The sequence below is a fragment of the Silurus aristotelis genome (assembly GCF_946808225.1).
Source record: "Silurus aristotelis genome assembly, chromosome: 8".
Taxonomy (NCBI): Eukaryota; Metazoa; Chordata; class Actinopteri; order Siluriformes; family Siluridae; genus Silurus; species Silurus aristotelis.
This window is the reverse complement of record NC_139581.1, coordinates 26400608-26416958: the sequence shown is the minus strand read 5'-3', so window position 1 is coordinate 26416958 and position 16351 is coordinate 26400608. Positions and strand designations below refer to the sequence as shown.

Genomic DNA, 16351 nt, shown 5'->3' with positions numbered 1-16351 from the left:
CCTTCGACTGAAGATCGTCAGGATTTCCGCACCACAGCCCGTTTGCTGGAGGCGAGGGTGACCCTCAGGTCAGCTCGCTCCTTCTTGGGCCCAGAGCGATGCCTCGGACCCTTAGGCCCTGTCCGTGGAGACCGGGTGGCAACACTCTGTTTCTGGGCTTCGCGGTGCCCGGAGGGACCGGGCTGGGGCTGCCGCTGACCAGCCCCACGTGATCAGCGAGGGAGGTACTGCTGAAACGCAGCCGACTGCTTCTTAGACTCCTGAAACCTGTTCACGACCGCCGTCACCGCGTCGCCAAACAGGCCAGGAGGAGCCATCGGTGCGTTCAAGAGCACAGCTCGATCCTTGTCCGGGAGGTCGGACAAGGTGAGCCACAGATGCCTCTCTGTGGCCACCAGGGCCACCATGGACCGACCAACGGCCCGCGCCGTGTGTTTCGTGGCCCGAAGGGTTAAGTCGGCAGCGCGACGCAACTCCTTAATGTCAGAGGCCCCAGAGCTAAGTCCCTCATCCAAATCACGTAGCAGGTCAGCCTGGTATGCCTGCAACACACCCATGGTGTGGAGACATCCCGCAGCCTGACCTGCTGCCGCGTAAGCCTTCCCTACCAAAGCCGATGTACATCGGAGCCTTTAGCGACGAAGCCACGCCAGGAGAGAGATAGCTGGCTAGCGTCTCTTCAACACACGGCATCGCCCCATAGCCGCACGCCTTAGCCCCAACCACATTCGCATAGAGCGAGGAGTGGCGAGACGAAGAACGCGCTGAGTACGGGGTCTCCCAGGAACTGGACACCTCGGAAGCGACACAGGACGCAGAAAGCGCTCATCCAGCTTACTGGGTGCGCGCTGTTTCTGCTGCTCCACCGGCCAAGCTAGATCCAGCTTAGCAACGGCTCGTGTCACGACCTCGAGGAGTTCCTCGTACAGCACAGGCTGCGAGGACTCCACGGGTTTGCTAGCATCCATCAGCTCACCCTCCTCGGAGAGAGAGACATGTAATGCCGCGCTGCTCGTACCGGGAGAAGAAGCAGCCATCGGGCCTGCTTCTCCGATAGAGCCGAAGCTCAATTCAGCCGACGAAGCTGAAGCTGACTCATCCGACTCCAACCCCGCCGCTAAATCGGCCTGCGAGCCCCACGAGCGCCGGCGCCGCTTCGCCTCGGCGAGAGCGGGACCGGAGCCGCGAGGGAGAGAGCTCTTCTCAAAGAGCGCTCTCCGAGAGCAAAGCGTGCACATAGCCATGCGGCTACAATGCGAGCAATCGACTCCCTCGAGAGCCGATTGTGCATGCTCCACTCCCAAGCAAACAACGCACCGATCATGCGAATCCTTGCCGGTAATAAATCGCCACGGATGAACGCACCTACGGAAACTTTGCCTGCCAGCCATCACTCGATCAGAAACACAGCGAAACAGCGCTTACCTGAACGAGCAGAAAGCTAGCGTCTGGTCCATCTCGCAGCCATTTGTAGCTTCCTGTTTACGCAACATCGCCCGCTGATGACATCACGTACCAAACGCCTATTGGTCAGATTACACACGTGGTTCAGAGCGCGGTCACGCAGGGGCGTTCCCATAGCGTTTCGACGCAGCTCGAGTTCCTGAAGGGGAACTTTGTTTATGAAATTATGGTTATGAATTTGAAATGTAATATTTTAATAAAAACAATTTTTTTATTAAAGAAAGTCAGCTTTGTTTCAAACCATTGTTTGTCATAACAGTTTTTGCGATGAATATTTGCACTTTTTAATGTTTTTTTAAGAAAATATGCTAATGAATATGGTCATCATTTTAAATTTAACTTTTAAATACTTGATTTGTCATTTTACATTTTTCATTGAAATTTTGCACTTTTTAACATTTTATTCTGATGAATATGAAAATTCATATTTTTATATATTTTTTAAAAAGGAACAATGTATTTCAGACCATTGTATTTAATGTAAGTTTTTGTCTTGCATAATGCACTTTTTAACTTATTACATTAAATTATGCTTATAAATTTTAAAATTCATATTTTCACAATATCACATTTTTTGTGAAAATTTATATTTTTTGTCAAATATGATTTGTATAGATTGTATAGATTTGTCATTGTTTATCATGTAGGTTTTTCGCTTACATATTGCACTTTTAACGTTTTTACATTTAAAGATGCTTTTAAATATAAAAGTTCACAATAAAAACTATCAAAATTTTAATGAAAAAATCATTTTTTTGTTGTCACTTTTTTGTTTTTCATTCACTTAAAGCACTTTTTTAAAGGTTTTCCATGATCATATGATTTACAGTTTTACAATTACTCATTTTATTAAGGTAAGGGTTAATGTATTTTTTTATTATGATTATGAATAGAAAATGTTATATTTAAAAAAAAAAATACGAATTAAAAAAAATATATATTTTCCAACCATTCTTTGTCATATCACGTTTTGCGTAGAATTTTTTGCCCTTTTAACGGTTCGAAGTTAAATGATGCTTATGAATATGCAAAAAATTTTCCACAATAAATAAAAAAAAAACATTTGTTTTATCATTTCATGTGTTTTTTATATTTCAAGTCGCTTACATTTTGCACTTTTTAACGTTTTTTTAATAAATCATGCTTATAAATATAAACATTTATATTTTCACAAGAACCATCACGTATTTAATGAAAAGCCATATTTTTGTCAAAACATGATTTGTATTATAATGTGTAACCAGAAATATGTATTTGCTAATGAATACAAAAAATATATATATTTTTTTAAACAAAACGTCATATTTTTTGACTAAGTATAATGTGTCATGTCTCTTTATATTTGGTATGGCATAATCTCATCAGAATTATTTAACAATATCTAATGCAAAAAATATTTTTTTGCAATAAGAAATATTTATGTAAACAATGTTATTTTTTTAGTCAGAAAATGATTTGTAAAATCATCTCTCATGTAAATTTATCATTGTCAAGTTCCTACTATAAGTGCAAATTCGTTTGGTTCGAAAAACCGCTTTCTCTTCGTCCTAGAAGCCTGAGACTTGCGGAATCGGAGTTTCAGCTGCTAAGAAACTCATTTTTGACAGCAGGTTGAAGGCTTTGCCAAATATATGCTGATGTTTTGTTTTTGATTAAATATGACTTTCTAACCCATTTTCATTCACTTTTTTGCAATTTTTAACAGTTTTATTGAAATTATTATTATAAATATAAAAAAAAAATCATATTTTAAAATAACTATAATATTTATACAAAAAAAAATCATATATTGCCAGAAAATGTTTTGTTATATCATATCTCATCATAAACATGTACAATTATCATGGGCAAGTGCATGCTGTTTGTGCAAATACTCTTGGTTCGAAAAACCGCTTTCTCTTCATAATAGAAGCCTGAGACTTGCGGAATCGGAGTTTCAGCTGCTAAAAAAAACATTTTTGACAGTAGGTTGAAGGCTTTGCTAAATTTGTGCTGTTGTTTCTTTTTTTATTAATTATGAGTTTCTAACCCATTTTCATTCACTTTTTGCAGTTTTTATGAAATTATAAATATAAAAATTCAGATTTTTTTTAAAACTATAATATATTTGTGAAAAATGTCATATTTTGGTCAGAAAATGTTTTGTTATATCATATCTCATCATAAATGTAAAATGATCGCGTGCAAGTGTATGCTGTTTGTGCAAATACTCTTGGTTCGAAAAACCGCTTTCTCTTCGTCCTAGAAGCCTGAGACTTGCGGAATCGGAGTTTCAGCTGCTAAGAAACTCATTTTTGCCAGCAGGTTGAAGGCTTTGCCAAATATGTGCTGTTGTTTCGTGTTTTATTAATTATGAGTTTCTAAACCATTTCCATTCACTTTTTGCAGTTTTTATAAATATATGATTATGAATATGAAAATTCATATTTTTCAAATAACTATAATATTTATAGTAAAAATATCATATTTTGGTCAGAAAATGTTTTGTTATATCATATCTCATCATAAACATGTTAAATGATCGTGGGCAAGTGCATGCTGTTTGTGCAAATACGCTTGGTTCAAAAAACCGCTTTCTCTTCGTCCTAGAAGCCTGAGACTTGCGGAATCGGAGTTTCAGCTGCTAAGAAACTCATTTTTGACAGCACGTAGAAGACGTTGCCAAATATGTGCTGTTGTTTCGTTTTTGAATAATTTTGACTTTCTTTGCACAAACAAATATTTCTATGAAAAATGTAATATTTTGTTCGAAGATTCAAAATAATCCAATGATTATTTTTGTATACAAAATTATAAATATAAAACAAAAAAAATGTCTTTACTTTCGTTCTCTTATTGCAATATTGAAAGATTTTCATTACAATTATTCTTCTTAATATCAAATTCATGGTAGAAAAAAATAATGGTTATCTTTTAATGAAAGATTGTCTTATTTTTGTCAAAACACAGGTTTATTATTTTTTTTTAATGTAATATCAATGTATTAATTTTATTCTTAAAATGCTTATGGATTTTTGTATTTAATTTTTTACATGAAAAAAAGGCATATTTGTGTCCAACCATAATTTGGTTCATGACACCTTTCTCGTTTACTTATTACAGTTTTTAATGAAAATTTGTTTATTAATATGAAAATTCACATTTTCCCAATAATAGTCATATTCTTATCAAAAAAGACCATTTGTCAAGTAACATTTTTCTTTTTAACTTTTTTGACAGTATATTATGCTTATAAATCTGAAAATGTATCTTTTCACAGCAATTTTTTTTATAATAAAGGTTAACGTATTTTTTTTAAAGAAATTATGATTATGAATATGAAATGTAATATTCACTTTTTTTATAAAAAACTTTTTTCAAACCATTGTTTTGCGTTGAACATTTGCACTTTTAACGTTTTTAGTTGATAATGCTTATGAATATGAGGTCAAATTTTTCACAATAACTTGTAAAAACTTGATTTGTCATGTTATTTATTTACTTTTTAACAGTTTTTCATGAAAAACTGAAAATAAAAATGAAAATGTATATTTTACCCATTAATCTCATATTTTCTTATTTAAAAAAAATTATATTTTTCTCAGACCAATGTTTTTCATGTAAGTTTTTCTCATATATTGCACTATATTTTCTATTAAATGATGCTTATAAATATGGAAATTCATATTTTCACAATACCTATCACATTTTTTTATTACAGTCATATTTTTGTCAAAACATGATTTGCATTTTCACTTTTTTTCATTCACTTATTGAACTTATTTTAAAGATTTTCCGATATCATATGATTTATATTTTCACAATTAATCATATTTTATGGTAAAGGTTAACGTTTTTTTTAAATAAAATTATGAATAGGAAATTATATATTTTAATAAAAACATTTTATCAAAACCACAAAACTTTTATTTAAAAAAAGTCATTATTTTCAAACCATTGTTTTTCGTATCACGTTTTGCGTAGAATTTTTGGATTTAAGTTAAATGATGCTAATGAATATGAAGTCATTTTATTGACACAAAATTTTACAAACTTGATGTCATATAGCGGTATTTTATTAAATTATTTCACTTTTTATTAAAAAAATTTTCATAAAATTATTCCTTTTTATATTAAAAAAAATCATATTTTACCACATTTTTTCATATTCATATTCAAATGGTTATATTTTTTGCCAAACATGGTTAACATGAAACCTTTTTCGTTCACTTATTGCACTTTTTTCAATGGTTATCCATGAAAATACGCTTCTGTATATGAAAATTTATAGTAATTTAATTTTAATTAATTGCATATTTATGTAAAACGTCATAATTGTGTCAAACCATGGTTTGTCATGTGAAAGTTTTTTGTTTACGTATTGCACTTTTCAATGGTTTATAATGAAATTATGCAATAAAAATCCATATTTTCACAGTAACATATTTTTATGAAAAAGTTAGTTTTTTATGAAATTATGGTTATGAATATGAAATGTAATATTTTAATAAAAACAATCTTTTTTTTTTTATAAAAGAAAGTCATATTTGTTTCAAACCTTTGTTTGAACAATTTTCGCGATGAACAATTGCACTTTTGTTAGATTTTTATCATGCCCAAACTTAATTCATGGAGAGGTTTTCTATACAAATTACAAAGCTTGTGCCTTTTCTGATATCAGGGAAGAGTCACACAGCACACCGAATGAAGCAATCTTTTTCGGTTTATTGCATGCAATAGACTAGTATATATATATATCTATACACATTGGAAAGAAAGCCTGAATGATTTAGCATCACACACCAATAAAATAGGATGTTCTTTCCTGGGAACAGGATCGGTGATATAAACTGCAAATGAAAAGATAAAGACAAAACAAAAACAACAGATTTCATTTCATTCCGTCCCTACATGCATATAATCCTTCATGATTACCACTCCAACCGAGGCCTTAATGGCCTGTCTTACCATCGTCATCAAACATGGCAACATACAAAGTACAATTCCAACAATCAATACAAGAATCAATCCTAAAACAAAGTAGTGTTCAGCACGCGTGAATAAATCCTTAATCTTCTCAAAAAACTTTGTCGGCAGTAATTTAATCTTCTCCAAGACATCAGAAGACAATTGATACTCAGTGCTTGTTCAATATGTCTATAAGCAGTATTATCAGGTATACTGTCGGAACTCAGACCCTGTGCCTGAGCGGACACATCAATTAAGTGGCTCTACGTTCAGTTTCGGGCAATTACTAATCAGTTACCAATAAGTCTAAAAATGCCAAATATTAAACAGCCAGACCAAATGAAGAATCTTCCAGTCATGAGATGAGAAGGAGCAAATCACTTTATTCCAGTCAATATAACCTGGTCCTAGAAGACCTTCCAGGAGTGAGCTTTCTTAAAAGCAAGACTATCCGGAAGGTAGTCTATTCTTACAGTTTTTCTCAGTCGCTTTGTAGCATTTCTCAAATCATCCTTAAGATTTGCAAATCAGTAAGTGCATTATCAAAACAATGTGAACAAACAGCGCAATACATTGGATTTCTTGCAAAAGCCTGTTTTTTTGCTCAAAATCCTTAGTACTTCTCTCAAAAGTAAATGTTTGTGTCAATGAACGTATCATTGCCATCAAAATAACAAGTCCTTTTTATCGTTTTTTACGAACAAGATAGTCAAAATGTTTAGTCATTTTTCAAGTATTGAAAATGCATTAAGCTGAATTGGCAACTATGACTTTCAACAGCACAAATTTACACATTACTGTATGTCGGATATTGATTGTAAGAGACTGGACAGGATTCACACTTTTTAAAATTTTTCTTTACTAGTGGACTGACACAAAAATTAGAATATAATGTCATTGTAATAGAAAATAAAAAGACACAAATTAAAATTCCAAAAGGTAAACATAAGAAACACTTCTAAGGCAGAACTGCACATGCCGCACTATACAGTGCAATCTGTCTCTACCCCCTGACGTCCCAGTCTGTCGGGCCTCAGATTTTCATCCACATCACAACAGATATCATCCCTTGCAATACCATTGTGAGGCCATGATTGACAACATGGTCCACAATAGTGGCTCTAATTTCATCTGAAATGTGTCTATGTCTCTGGCCTCTTCTTTCTCTTCCTCTATTTTGCCTCCTCACCCTTCCAGCATGCATTCTTATTCTTGGCTCTTGACCATGTTCGGTTCCTAGTTGTTCATCCATTTGCAACAATTGTAAATCTGTGTTTTGCTCTTTTTATATACACTCGCAAATTACAGTAAAAATTCACAAGATTCAGCCTTGACCTATTTTAGAGAACTAGTTGGTTATTATTTAATCTGAAAGTGAACACGCCCCTTCATTAGTGACATTCAAGGTTCATCTGCACAATTCATCAATACAAGACATATTTACCAAAAAAGTTTAATAGAACTGTGAAGAAAAAGAGCTTGACAAATTTTGACAACTGGTTTAACCATTTTGCATTAAATGGCTTATGCAAACAACTGGTGCGTAAATGTTTTGGGGGTTAAGACCATTTAGGTGAAAATTGTATAATACATTTTGATCAACATGACATAAACAACTGATAATGTAGGAAAAAGCAGACACTTGTACACAATCGATTAAATGATGTACAAAAGCATTCGCAATTTTATAAAAGCAACAAGAAATGTTCTTATGATGAGCACAAATGACTAAATGATGTGGAGTTTGAACAAGTAGTTTTGAGAATTTTATTTCTGATCTGAGAAAAACTACAAAGCGACTGAGAAAAACTGAATTAAAAAAATTAGCACTTTCTTTTTTAATATAAATATAACCCTAGAATTCTACAAACTTGGAAAGTGCTAATTTTTGTAATCAGGCAAGATTTGATTTAGAAAAAGTCAAAATCAAACTTTCCAAGTTTGTAGAATTCTAGGGTTATATTTATATTAAATAAATATAACCCTAGAATTCTACAAACTTGGAAAGTGCTAATTTAAGTGTTTCAGGAAGAGGTAGGTCTTTAGTCGTTGCTTGAAGATAGTCAGGGACTCTGCTGTACGGACATCTAGGGGATGTTCATTCCACCACCTTGGTGCCAGAACAGAGAAGAGCCTTGAAGTGTACTTACATCTCATTCTGAGAGAAGGTGGTACCAGTCGAGCAGTGCTGGAGGATCTCAGACAGCGTGGTGCAGTGCGAGATGTGATGAGGTCACTGAGGTAAGATGGCCTTGGTCCATTTTTGGCCTTGTAGGCAACCATCAGTGTTTTGAATCTGATTCAGCTCAGCATTCAACACAATCATTCCTCAGCACCTGATCGAGAAGTTGAACCTTCTGGGCCTGAACACCTCTCTCTGCAACTGGATACTTCCTGACTGGGAGACCTCAGTCAGTCCGGATCGGGAACAGCATCTCCAGCACCACCACACTGAGCACTGGACCCTCAGGGCTGTGAACCCTCAGGGCTGAACCCTTAGGGCTGTGTGCTCAGCCCACTGCTGTTCACTCTGCTATATCATGACTGTGCACCAATGCACAGCTCAAATCATATCATCAAGTTCGCTGATGACACGACCGTGGTGGGTCTAATCAGCAAGAACGACGAGTCAGCATATAGAGAAGAGGTGCAATGGTTAACTGCCTGGTGTGGAGCAAACAACCTGTCTCTGAACGTGGACAAAACGAAAGAGATGGTTGTGGACTTCAGGCGAGCACAGAGCAACCAATCTCCACTGATTATTGATGGATCCTCTGTGGAGATCGTCAAGAGCACCAAATTCCTTGGTGTTCATCTGGCAGACAACCTCACCTGGTCACTTATAACACCAGCTCCATCACCAAGAAAGCCCAGCAGCGTCTCTACTTCCTGAGAAGGCTGTGGAAAGCCCACCTCCCTCCCCCCATCCTGATCATGTTCTACAGAGGGACCATTGAGAGCATCCTGAGCAGCTGCATCACTGCCTGGTTTGGGAATTGCACCGTCTCGGATCGCAAGACCCTACAGAGGATAGTGAGGACAGCTGAGAAGATCATCGGAATCTCTCTCCCCTCTATCATGGACATTTACACTACACGCTGCATCCGCAAAGCACACAGCATTGTGGACGATCACACACACCCGTCACACACACACTTTTCACACTCCTACCATCCGGAAAACGGTTCCGAAGCATTCGGGCCGCAACAACAAGACTGTGCAACAGTTCCTTTCCACAAGCCATCAGGCTTCTTAATACACAGAACTGAAACAGAACTCGCACACCCTCACTCACTCACTCACTCACTCACTCACTCACTCACTCACTCACTCACTCACTCACTCACTCACTCACACACACACACACTCACTCAAATGTGTGTTACTGAACTGTACAACCTGGACTAAACACAATCATCACTCATCTCGATCCACTCCACCAGCACTTATCTATTTATTATTATTTATACTCGCACCTTGTATTACAGTAGAATGTTTGCATGCTGTCTTTGCACCTTTTGTATTCAGTATAATGTTTACATGCTGCCTTTGCTGCTGTTTGTTTTGCACTACATTGTTCTGTTCTGTTTGTATTCTCTCCTGGGTATAGTTTTTACATTTCTCCTTACACAGTTCTGTATACAGCAGGTTTACTAGTCAGCGCTATACTTGGTTTTTTGTCTTTTGTCTTGTGTTGTCTGTCTGCACCGTCTGTCTGTACTGTTTTTTGTTTGCACTGTTTGCACCAGGTTGCACTCGATGCACTTTATGTTTGTGTTGTAGCTCTATGCTGTTGTTGTTTTGTTGTTTAGTGTAGCACCAGGGTTCCGGAGGAATGTTGTTTCATTTTTACTGTGTACTGTGTACCACTGTGTATAGTAAAAATGACAATAAAAGCCTCTTGAGTCTTGACTTGACGTGCAGCTACTGGATTTTATTTCTGATCTGAGAAAAACTACAAAGCGACTGAGAAAAACTGAGAATTCTCCCTTAGTAAAATAGATTTTATATACTGTATTCTTAGCTTTGCATTAATTTAATTGATTTTTCCAGTATTCATCTTAGTTTGTGCTATTTTAAAAAAATTGTATTCGTACAAAATATTCCTATTTTCTCTGACTGCATCTTTACGAACGAGTTTCCTATCCTGAACTTTTTCTAAATCAAATCTTGCCTGATTAAAAAAATTAGCACTTTCCAAGTTTGTAGAATTCTAGGGTTATATTTATATTAAATAAATATAACCCTAGAATTCTACAAACTTGGAAAGTGCTAATTTTTGTAATCAGGCAAGATTTGATTTAGAAAAAGTCAAAATTAAACTTTCCAAGTTTGTAGAATTCTAGGGTTATATTTATATTAAATAAATATAACCCTAGAATTCTACAAACTTGGAAAGTGCTAATTTAAGTGTTTCAGGAAGAGGTAGGTCTTTAGTCGTTGCTTGAAGATAGTCAGGGACTCTGCTGTACGGACATCTAGGGGATGTTCATTCCACCACCTTGGTGCCAGAACAGAGAAGAGCCTTGAAGTGTACTTACATCTCATTCTGAGAGAAGGTGGTACCAGTGTTTACATGCTGTCTTTGCACCTCCTTGCTGCTGTTTGTTTTGCACTACATTGTTCTGTTCTGTTTGTATTCTCTCCTGGGTATAGTTTTTACATTTCTCCTTACACAGTTCTGTATACAGCAGGTTTACTAGTCAGCGCTATACTTGGTTTTTTGTCTTTTGTCTTGTGTTGTCTGTCTGCACCGTCTGTCTGTACTGTTTTTTGTTTGCACTGTTTGCACCAGGTTGCACTCGATGCACTTTATGTTTGTGTTGTAGCTCTATGCTGTTGTTGTTTTGTTGTTTAGTGTAGCACCAGGGTTCCGGAGGAATGTTGTTTCATTTTTACTGTGTACTGTGTACCACTGTGTATAGTAAAAATGACAATAAAAGCCTCTTGACTCTTGACTTGACGTGCAGCTACTGGAAGCCAGTGAAGGGAGCGCAGCAGTGGGGTGGTGTGGGAGATCTTGGGATGATTGAACACAAGCCGTGCAGCTGCGTTTTGGATCATTTGCAGTGGACGAATAGCGTTCAGGGGAAGACCTGCCAGCAGAGAGTTGCAGTAGTCGAGTCTTGAAATCACAAGAGACTGAACAAGCACCTGAGCAGCCTGTGTGGACAGAAATGGTTGAATCCTTCGGATGTTGTAGAGAAGAAATCTACAAGAATGAGACACATTAGCAACATGTGGGAAGAAGGACAGTTCATTGTCCATAGTTACTCCAAGGTTACGAGCAGTGGCTGAAGGGGAGAGCAGAGAGTCATGAAGTGTTATTTGGAGATCTTGACCTGGAGATGAATCGCCTGGGATGACCAGCAGTTCTGATTTTGCTGGGGTTGAGTTTTAGTTGGTGAGGACTCATCCATGAAGATATGTATGTCAAGCATGCCGAGATCCGAGCGGAAGCTGTGGTATCTGATGGAGGGAAAGAAAAGATTAGTTGAGTGTCATCTGCATAGCAGTGATAAGAAAACCCATGTGATTTCACCAATGGAGTGGGTATAGAGGGAGAAAAGGAGGGGACCAAGTACCGAGCCTTGTGGGACACCAGTGGTGAGTCTGCTTGGGGCAGATGTGGATCCTCTCCATGTTACCTGTTATGAGCTACCTTCCAGGTAGAAAGCAAACCATTCCCATGCTGTTCCGCGGATACCGAGGCTCTTGAGGGTTGACAAAAGTGTCTTGTGGTTGAATGTGTCAAATGCTGCTGAAAGGTCCAGGAAGATAAATACAGATGACAGCTTGGCTGACCGAGCAGCATGCAGTTTCTCAGAAACAGTCAAAAGGGCTGTCTCTGTGGAATGTGCTGCTTTGAACCCAGACTGGTTATTGTCATGGAGGTTGTTCTGTGAGAGATAGACAGACAGTTGGTTAAAAACCGTGCGTTCCAGAGATTTAGAAAGAAAGGAGAGAAGTGATACCTGTAGAGCAGGTTTCTTCAAGATAGGAACGACCCATGCTTGCTTGAAGGTAGTTGGTACATAGCCAGATGTTAATGACCCGTTGATGATTGTGGAGATGAAGGGCAGGAGCTAATGTGTGATGGTCTGAAGCAAAGTTGAAGAGATTGGATCCAGAGGACAGGTAGTGGGATTGCAAGATTGGATGACTTGCAGTATCTCATCTTCTGTTAAGGTTGAGAAGCTTGACAGAGACATAGTGGATTGTCGGCTGTGTTGTGTAGTCATTGTTGGGGAGAAGGTGAAGGTCTGGCGGATTTTCTTAATCTTCTCATCATAAAAGGAGGCAAAGTCATTAGCAGTCAGGGAGGATGGAGCAGGTGCAGAAGGGGGGTTGAGTAGAATATGTTGTGGAGCTTACGAGGATCTTGTGCAGAGGCCCCAAGCTTTCCTTGTAGAAGGCAGTTTTAGAAGAAGTCACCTCCATAGAAAATTTGGTCAGGAGTGCGCGGTAAGATGCGAGGTTTACATCGAGTTGTGATTTTTTCCACTTCCTCTCTGCAGATCTGAGTTCTCGTCGATTGCTGCGCAAAACCTCCGACAGCCACGGTGTGGGACAAGAAGTCTTCTTGGGTTGTTTGGTCAAGGGGCAAAGAAAGTCCATAGTTGAGGAAAGGGATGAGAGGAAGGAGTCAGTAGCAACGTCCAAGGGTGGAGAGGTGCATCCCTCCTTGCCTTCTACTGTTCATACCCAGGATGCTTCTACCCAAAACTAAGCCTGAACTACTGTTTGAGCCTTTTCTTCCGACTCTCCTTTCTCCAAATATTCTCCAACCACTCCACTGTCTCCTGGAGACGAACCTGGTCCTTCTTATTCCTCAGGACCTGACACCATTGTTCTCTCACCGTGAACTTTTTCTTTCCCAGCAAGTCGTTTTTATCTTTACTTCCTTCTCTAGGCTCTAACTTCATCCAAAAGCTTCACCTGCTCTTTCAGCCTTTAAAATATAAGTGTGACGTACATGCACGATTAGGATGGTGATGATATAATGTATGCTGCGCTTTTGTGTATATCTTTAACAAATTTTGCCTCTTTAAGCATGATTATTTGATTTTTATAAACTCTCATTATACACTGAGTTTAATTCAGCGAAGCTGAGTATTATACTATATTAATGATGGGTATTGGTTATATGTATTAAGCTTGGATTTAAACTAATATAAGCAATGTTATATGTTAAGAAGCTTAAATGATATTGTTTTTGCTTATTTTTATTTTATTATGCTGGCCTTCCCCTAAACACTGTGAACTTTTGTGCACCCTCATATACGAGATGCACATGCTATGCGGTTCCTCGCTTAGGTAACCTTTATACACCAGACAAAAAATACCCTGCGGTTTGTAGCCTAGCTAATCCGCTTGTTGTTGTTGTTGTTAAAATTTTGCACAATCTGCAAAACTGCATCTGTTATTGTCCAATACTATTCACCAATAAACCTATCATACTCTTATCACAACTACCTTTATTTTGTTTTTATAATTTTGGTATTCTACTCTATTTTCATAACTAAAACTAGCTAAATTTCTCGACATTACGTAGCAGTTTCATCTCTCTGAATGATGTGTTCAAAGAGAACTACGAAAATTCGGAGTGTAGTTACAACTATGCACATATTTTTATAGAATTTAGACCTAGAGGGTCAGGGTATCAGGGTAAGCTAAGCAAAACAGTCAAGTGAGTCAGATCTTCACTAACTTCAAATGAGTTGGCCCCCTTATTACTATATAGAAAGGATCTTTCCGTAGGCTCTCAAACATTTCAGCCCTGAATACTCACTTAGGCAGGCTTCTTAGGTCAACAGACCGATTAATGCACAGATTTAGGGGGTGCTGTTTTGATCCTGCTTGCATGTATCCACTGTGGCTAATAATCAGTCAGAACTCCAAGCCTGGTTACAGCTAGAACATGCGCTGGACACCGATACTTCGGCTCACCGACCTTGGTAGGCTTCAGACTTTGTATCAGGACATGCTAATTAAGCACAAAAGGGTGTGATGGGTTTTATGTGGGCAGAGGAAGAGTTAGTGAGACATCAGCACTAATAGAATTAAAAAAATTTTAACCAGGGCAGAAATGTAGTCGTCCACCATCACTTCCAGGTTACCTAAGGAAGAAATGCCATTGCGTCGCCTGGCCCATGGGGTCGGGAAAGGACGACCCATTAGAATTTCAAAAAGTGACAGTTTAGTAGTTGAAGATGGGGTCATTCTCATTTCTGTGAGTACTGCCGGGAGAACAACAGTCCAATTTCGGCCCGGTTTCAATGCAGGTTTTAGTAGCACGTTCCTTAATGGTTCTGTTCGTTCACTCTACCACTCCAGCTACTGTGGGTGATAGGGAATATTAAAATTGCAATCAATTGCTAAGCTTTTAGCCAAATGTTGTGTTACTTTAGAAGCAAAAGGTGTGCCGTTATCACTTTCAATCACACGAGGAATATCAAACCTAGAGATGATCTCTTTCGTTAATATTTTTACAACTGGTTTAGCGTTCTCTGTCATGCATGCAAATGCTTCTGGCCACTTACTGAATCTGTCAACTATAACCAACAGGTTTCTCAAATTTCCTTCTGGTGGCAAATGTGTGAAATCTATCTGTAGGTGTTGGAAACGTTGCTCAGGAAAAGTAAGTGCATCATGTTGTACAGGTCAATGTATGTTAGTTTTGGCACAAGTCAAACATGAATCTAACACTAGCTTGGTTGTTTTAGCTACATCAGCAATACAGTATGATGAGTTCATAGCCTGTGTGACTTTATCTATGCTCATGTGTGACATCCCGTGGTAATGCTTTACCAACACTATTAAAGCTAGTTTAGGCAGAGCAATTTTTCCAACTACATCTCTAATGATACCAGCAGAATATGATTTACAGTGTTTCGAAGCCCAATACTTTATGTTCTCCATAGTAGGCTGACTCTCATTTTTTTAGGTCAATATCTGGTATATTGGAGATATGTGTCATCATCGGGATCTCAGGATTTGTATGTATTGTGTCCAAATCTACTGTTTCCCCGAATTTCCGCTGAATCACCTGCGGCATGTCCTTTAACCTTAACTATGGCAGGAAGTTTAAGCATTTAAGAGGTCGCCTATGAGATTAAAATGTGCTATGGGCTTTCCATCAGCAGTCTTAAAGTGTCTTTGCTTCCATGTTTCGGCAAAATCATGCACATCATCATAAGCATACTTAGAATCGGTGTATATAGTCACTACTTTACCTTCAGACAACTGACGCTCTTGTAAGTGCGACCAACACTGTGGCTTGTGCAGATGTGTATGGTAATGGTTTAGCTTCAACTATTTCATCAGGTAATCTTACAACCGCATATCCACATAAATACACATCAAAGGGTTTTGAACGCAATCTATCTACATATAGGCAATCCCCCTCTTCCAGGGCCTTTTCTAAAAGATCGGGCCTACAAAAGGTCTCTTGTTCAATGTGTTTAAGGCAATCGTGTGCCTCGTCAAAACCATCCAAGTCAATAAAGCCTAGTAGCATTACTACAGCTGAATGCGGCTGAGAAAAAGGCTTAATGGTTACGGTTTCTGTTGCCAAGAGCGTGATTTCATAACCAGATCTACGTTGATCTGTCATATCTTGTGTGTAGCGGTTATGTAAAATAGCTGTTACCTGATGTGAGGTGTACAGTATCAAAGGATGTGACAGCACCCTTTTCTCAGCATCCTGGACTATCAGACCATCAGCAGCCACTGAACGCAAGCATGAGGGCAACCTTTGTGCTATGTTGTCTAAAGATTTGGAAAGATATGCAACAGGGCGAAATCTATCACCATGTTCCTGGGCTAGAATCCTCACAGCCGTACCACCACGTTCGTGCAAATAAACGTGAAAAGGCTTGGCATAATTCGGAAGACCTAGACCTGGAGCAGACTGTATAGCCTTCCTGTATTTCATAGT

General features: G+C 38.1%; 1 long non-coding RNA gene across 2 annotated transcripts in view; it reads left to right on the top strand.

Moving 5' to 3' along the window:
- Positions 1-3664: 3664 nt before the first annotated feature.
- The window catches only part of LOC310730162, a 374139-nt gene continuing 361452 nt past the window's right edge, over positions 3665-16351 (top strand). For both annotated transcript variants that reach the window (XR_014534742.1, XR_014534743.1), the window contains exon 1: positions 3665-3768. This is a non-coding gene — a long non-coding RNA (uncharacterized lncRNA). The remainder of the gene's footprint in view (positions 3769-16351) is intronic.